This window comes from Colobus angolensis, unplaced genomic scaffold (genome assembly GCF_000951035.1).
Source record: "Colobus angolensis palliatus isolate OR3802 unplaced genomic scaffold, Cang.pa_1.0 Scaffold445, whole genome shotgun sequence".
Classification (NCBI taxonomy): Eukaryota; Metazoa; Chordata; class Mammalia; order Primates; family Cercopithecidae; genus Colobus; species Colobus angolensis.
The window spans coordinates 143,195-150,058 of NW_012117877.1; positions in this window are offsets into that span (position 1 = coordinate 143,195).

A 6,864-nucleotide genomic window follows, 5' to 3' on the forward strand; every position below is an offset into this window, starting at 1 on the left:
GCCACTGCACTCCAGCCTGGGCGACAGAGTGAGACTCCGTCTCAAAAATAAATAAATAAATAAATAAATAAAATAAAATGTGGTATCAAGTTAATCATTGTGAACTGTATTATCTTTTAAGCTATGTTATTCTATTTTGTATTGAACATAATATACTGGACCAGTCAGCTGTGACTGGGTTATAAGATGGCACCAATCACCATTTATCAACATGAACAAGAGTCTGGCTCCCCAGTTAAGCATCCTTATTCTGCTCCACTGCTTCATTGATGTTCCACCCCAGAAAGACACATGCTTTATCAAAGAGCATGATCCTCTCTGAGAAAAGAGAAAGGGATTTTTAGTTAAGAGCACAAACTCTCCAAATAAGCTCCCATCATCCATTTGTGGGAGTTATTATTGGAATATACTGTGTGCTAATAAAAGAAGACGTTTTGCTGCTCTAAAATCAGTGGTAAACAAGTTGGTACATTATGGCATGATTTGGGTATATGATGTGGAGGGAAAACTACTGAAATGAGAATTATCCCAAAAACAAATGCTTAATGAGCATGTCCTTTCCAGCTCCTTCTGATCTTGGCTGAATTATGGCTCAGATAGAAAGTGAATGGACAAAAGAGGGTTACATGGATGAGGCTGACATATGGGATGAGGATTTAGAGCCAGGCAAGAGGGGACCTAAACCCTAGAGACCCAACTCTGGGCCTTGTCCTGCTGGGCCCCTCCTTATGGGGTGGGCCATGCAAGTAAGTATACCCACTCAGAGTCTGTTCACTTTCTTCATGAAATGGATCCCATGTGAAAACTCGTTGCCAAATTTTCAGGAATTTACTGAGATGTCAATGTTACATTTATAGTTTGAAATTTGCTGTGGTGGGAGGATTTACAGTATGCAAAGTTGCCAATACTACAATCAGAGCTCCATACTCAAGAGCTGGTTGTGAAATGTTTGTCAGCACACCACTAATTATAACCCTTACCCTAACCTAAACTTATTTTTTTTATGTTGTTGGATCAAATTCTGGTGAAAATTACAACAAATTAATGCCTCATTATTTTAAAATAATTTCTATTGTGAACTTCCTTCTGTGGTACTGATTCAGCATTTTACACATAGCAGTGCATCAGTTCCTTGAGGCATAATCGTCCACGGGGTTACTTTTTCAAAAAAGATCTTTTTATTTTGAAATAATTATGGACCAACAGGGAGTCACAAAAATAGTACGTAGAATCCCATGTGTCCTTCAGCCACCTTCTCCCAAATGGTGATGTCTTATATAACTGCAGTATAATATCAAAATGAGGAAACTGACATTAATAGAATATTGTTAACTAGACTCTAGATCTTATTCATTTTCACTTGTCTTTACATGTACTCATTTACCCAAATGTGAATGTGTGTGTGTGCGTGTGCGTTCGTGTGTGTGTGTATATAGTTTTATGTGATTTGATCCATGGGTTACTTTTTAAATGCAATCTCTAGACAGCCCCGGGGAAGCAGAACATTGCTTAATTAGCTGATGCCTGTAGAACCTTGCACTTAGCTGACCTGATAATTTCAAGCTAAAAAAAAATTTAAAAATAAAGAAGAAATCCATGTCTTTGTCTAAGTTACCTCAATTTTCTGGGTAGATAGTCCCTAGAGTACCAGGTAACTGTGTCATCTGCTGAAATCTGACTTTTTAAGGGTGAACTGAAATAATCCCTGAGTGGCAGAAGTGCATTTATGACTTTGAAGGGAATACAGACTTCCTGTTGGTGATTGTGTATGAACAACCAAATAGTCGATATATATGAGATATTAAAATAACAGTGAATTATTTTTATTATATGAACACTTAAGTATTTGATAATTTAGTCATGAGAATTAAATGTTGATGGGGAAAAGTATTGACAAAAATTTTTTGTTAATGTTTGATTTTTAATATAATATAAAGTATAAGTCAATTTATCGCTATCTGAATCCTAACAGAAAAGGTCAATATTGTTAGTAGGTTGCTATCTAAGTAACTTAATGGCTACCATTTTGTATCAAGTTGGTGTGTTCCAAAAGTATGGTTACTGAAACATAACACTTTATATGGAATGTGTTATGTTTAATTACAATACATTCTGTTCCCAATTATCTGCTGGTATATAAGCTACAGCATATCTTATTTTCAATGTCTTTACATTGCTACTAAATCTGCTTTATTTCTGTCTTTTCCTAGCATGAAGGTAATGATCATTTGAGGAAAGATCAAAGGAAGAACCTTTTAAACTAACTTGCCGAGCTTTATATTGACCTCTTCTAATCAGGTAAGGAGGTGGTTAGCATGAAATCTAGGGGAGAAGCGAGGCTTGTTTCAGGCTAGTACCTTGGCTTAACCATATCCTGCTCTCTGTGCTACTATAGAGGAAGCTGAGCAGTGAGCTGGGAAATAAAATGGGAAATTGCTTCAGTTTTACAAGTTCTCCTTAACTGGACATTTTTGGCACATATTCATTCTTTAGTTGTAATATAATATATATACAAAATTTAATTGCTCTCGGAAATCCCTTGTCTTAATTAAACTTAAAACTTAAATTTATGTGTACATTAATAAATGTAATATAAATTGTTTTGATAATGTACTCTTTTTGGTTACTCATGCTAATACTTTTTCGATTAAAACATATAACTTTGACTTGATTGAAGCGATAAACATTTCCTGAACCCTTATTGACTGATTTTAATCTTCCATTGTTCAAGTATGTTGATCAGACATTATTTTACTATTTTACATCCTCCCAGTATAGCTTCTGAAGTTCAGAACTTATTGATAATTGGGATCATATTATTAATCTGCTTTTCTTTCATTTTTATAATATATGAGAAATTTATTTTTTACATTCCTTAATGTGCTTCCAAAATTATACAAATGAATTTCCAATATAACTTTATGGAAATTAAGTACATCTAGCTTTTTATATGTTTGTGGCCACTGATATTAACATTTTAAAAATGTGAAAATTTAATGAAGCAAAGCATTGGTCCTTCAAGAAGAGTTTTATATTTACGTTGCCCATATATGCGCTGCTCATAGCTGATCTCTTTTAAAATGTAAATTATATTTCACATGAAAAAAATTACTGCTTAGGAAGGAGTGGAAACCAATCGAAGTACAGTTACAGAAAGCAGTACAGCAATACATTAAAATGTTAGGCTTTTGTTTTGTTAAAAGCCTGAACATCACCCATGATTTTTGGAATTGACAGTGTCACTTTAGCACCCACTTTTAAAGATCATTTTGAAGCATGAGTTATTTGTCAGGTGTGATTTATTTAAGACAATAAACTTAGATTATTGAGTTGAACAAATAACTGTTTGGATGCCTGCCAAGCATTTAGAGCAAATGACTGAATGTAATGAGACTGGATCGCTCAGAGGGATGAATAATCAAAAGCAGTAGGATGAAATTAACATTGTTCCAAAGATACATCTCTTCCTTCTCTCCTTGGTGAATATTAAGAAATAGGAGAGTGAAAAGCATCATGGGAAGTACAGTCCTTGTATTCCAAAATAACAGCAGTAAATATACCTTATATTTGCATAATGCATTCCAGCTCACCTGTGTGTTATCTCATATTTCATTAGAACCACACTTCAAAGTAGTTATAATTGCAATATTGCAGATGCGGAAACAAAGAAGCCAGCAGGTTAAGTGATTTGCTCGGGTAATACAGATAGTGGAGGGCAGAGCTAGAATCTAGCTCCATTTTCGGAGGAGGCAATAAGGGTTAGAGGTAAAGCAAAGATGTGGAATTGGTTCTATTCTGTTTGGATCCTTGTTCTGCCACTTACTAGTTTCCCTTGTATCAACTGCTTAATGTTTCTGACCTTCAGTTCTCTCGGTGTAAAGCCTGAATAACAGCATTTACTTTTCCTAGACCACAGGGTTACATGAGATAATCTAGGAAGATAGAATTTAGAGTGCTCAAGATCACTGGTCTTGGAAATTGTTTCATTTCCAATCCCAGCTCCAGTACCTTAGTATATATGAGCCTGGGAAAATCTTGAAACCTTTTAGTATCTTATTCTGAGTATCTGCAAAACATAGTGTTATTGGGATAATCAGATGAGCTGATATGTGGGGAATAGTGACCACAGTAGTTGGCCTGTAGTGGCCGGATCTCGGCTCACTGCAAGCTCCGCCTCCCGGGTTTACCCCATTCTCCTGCCTCAGCCTCCCGAGTAGCTGGGACTACAGGCGCCCGTCACCACGCCCGGCTAGTTTTTTATTTTTGTATTTTTTAGTAGAGACGGGGTTTCACCGTGTTAGGCAGGATGGTCTCGATCTCCTGACCTCGTGATCCGCCCGTCTTGGCCTCCCAAAGTGCTGGGATTACAGGCTTGAGCCACTGCGCCCGGCCGACTCTCGTTATTCTTAATGTAGGAATCGCTTGGGAGTTAGGAACACCTCTTGCCTCCAGAACTAGGAAATACGACTTTGGTTCTCCAATTCCATGGCCTGTGAAGTTCAAGGTCTTCACTCTGCCACCTAAGATTCTAATTTCTGAGGTTCCATCTGCCTCCTCTGCCTCCCTCTGCCTCCCTCTGCCTCCCTCTGCCTCCCTCTGCCTCCTTCCGTTCCTTTTGCATTTGAAGCTGCTGTTCTGGGCCAGAGACCCAGGGTGGCACTCCGAGTTTCTCAAAACAACCAGTCACACAGATTTTTCCAGTCATTCTGGGGGTTAAAGAAAAGTATCACATGCACATCACAGAGCTTGTTTCCTGCTTCTTCTCCCCCTTGTCTTCTCTATGATCTGTCCTTCCTAGGTCATCCCTCAGATGTCAAATTCTTCCCCCTTTTTACACAGAGCAGTTGTGCTCACCCCCAGTTTGGCCCTCATTCCTGCTTCCCCAAACCCACCAAGGTGTCCAGGAGGAGAATGAAGCTTCCACCCACCCGCTTTTGTGCTGGGCCCTGAAAAGTGAACTGACTGCTAGTTCTCATGACCAGCATGATGAGACCAACAAAAATGCTTTTCTTATATACAAAATAGAAATTTTTGGACAAATAGAGGATAAAACTTCTACTTTGGCAGTGGTTGAGATGGAGAATGTGAAAGAGTTCACCAAACGGCAGATATGGAAGAAGATGAGCGGGAAAGTTCCATCACGTCTGTGCAGATTGACAGTGGCCTCTGATATTTTCGGCATAGGTGCAAGCATAGGAAGGACTATCTTCGCAGCACTCCACCTGTGCAGTCACACTCAGAAGAAGGACCCGTGCTTGGTTTACTGTTCTGCTGTCACATTCTCGGAATTTTAAATAATTTGAACAAGAGGCCCCTTATTTTCATCTTGCACTAACCCCTGCAAATTACATAGCCAGCCCTGAGGTATACTATGCTTGGACTTTATTTTTGTTGAGTACTGCTCCTGATAGAATATTAAAACAAAAATACTGCTGAATTCTTAGAAATTGGTTTCATGTGATACAACTGGATTCCAGGAAGAAGCTACATTTACCAACTGAAATGTAGCCTTTCCTTGCTATTAAGACAAAGTATCTTAGTAATTACCATTTCTTTTAACCAGCTTCTTTGGCCAGGAACTTGATCTCTTCTTTTCCAGCTGCCTCATTGGTTCTACAAGATAGTAAACTTGTAGACATTGCAATTTGGGCTTCTGGTAAGAAGCCAAAAGGATGTTTGTTTGCTGTGAGTGGTGCAGGAAAGTAGGATTTAAGACATAATGACCTACAGGAGAGTACAAGATAGGCACTACAGGTTCTAGTCAGCAGATTCTGAAGCTGGTGAAAGCAACTTCTGAGAAGGATCAGGCGGAGCAAATGTTTTCCTGCTAATAGAAGACTTTTTATCATCCAGATTTTCACTTAGCATTTCACCCATAATTATTTAGATATCACTGGATCCTATTTAAGACTTTGGAAATCTTGTGCATTACAATTCAGGAAAAGGAGACTCACTCCCATGTTGTCTGACCACACTTTAGAAGTTCTAAAATAACCAAAGGAATGGGCACTAAAAGGGATAGTAGAATTTCTAAACTGAGAATCTATGTGGAGAAGTTCTCTAACCCCAAGATGCTAGTTCCAAACTTGACTTCTTATAACCCTGAATCGTGCTTTTTTAGATGGTGGCTTTCATGCTAGGAAGAGAGAAAATTCTCCAGAGAAAACAGCTTTTTGTCATAAATAAAATAATTTGTACAATAATAAACTTGCTAAATATTTGCCTAATCAGGAAAGATGACAGGAAATAGTAATTTTTAACCTACCAGTTTTATTTTTTTAAATAGTGGAAACCCTTTCTTTAAATGTATGCTTTTATGGCAGCCCAGCATAATAAACACACGAAAGTTAGTGTTATTTTGGAAACTGAGATGCGGTTCCTGGAGTCTTGCTCTTCTCACTTTACTTCCTCTTATGCTCCCAACCCCCCAACCCCACCCCACACTCCACTCAGCGCAGTCTCTAAAGCGTATCTGAAAACTCTGGAGGACCTGAGGCCTTTGAAGACCCCCTGGTAGGAAACTACTGCTATAAATACACATTCTTAGTTTATTATTCAAGCTAAGGAATAGTCCATGGAAAGAAAATGGAAAAAATTGTTTTCTTTGTTTAAATTTAAATTCCAGATCACAAAAGAAACCTGGACCATGGAAAAGTATGTGCATCGTATAATGCAAGGGCAATGGAGAGGTAGTGTGCATTCGTCCATTTTCATACTGCTAAGAAGAAATACCCAAGACTGAGTACTTTATAAAGAAAAAGAGGTTTGGCCAGGCGCAGTGGCTTAAGCCTGTAACCCCAGCACTTTGGGAGGCCGAGACGGGCGGATCATGAGGTCAGGAGATCGAGACCATCCTGGCTAACA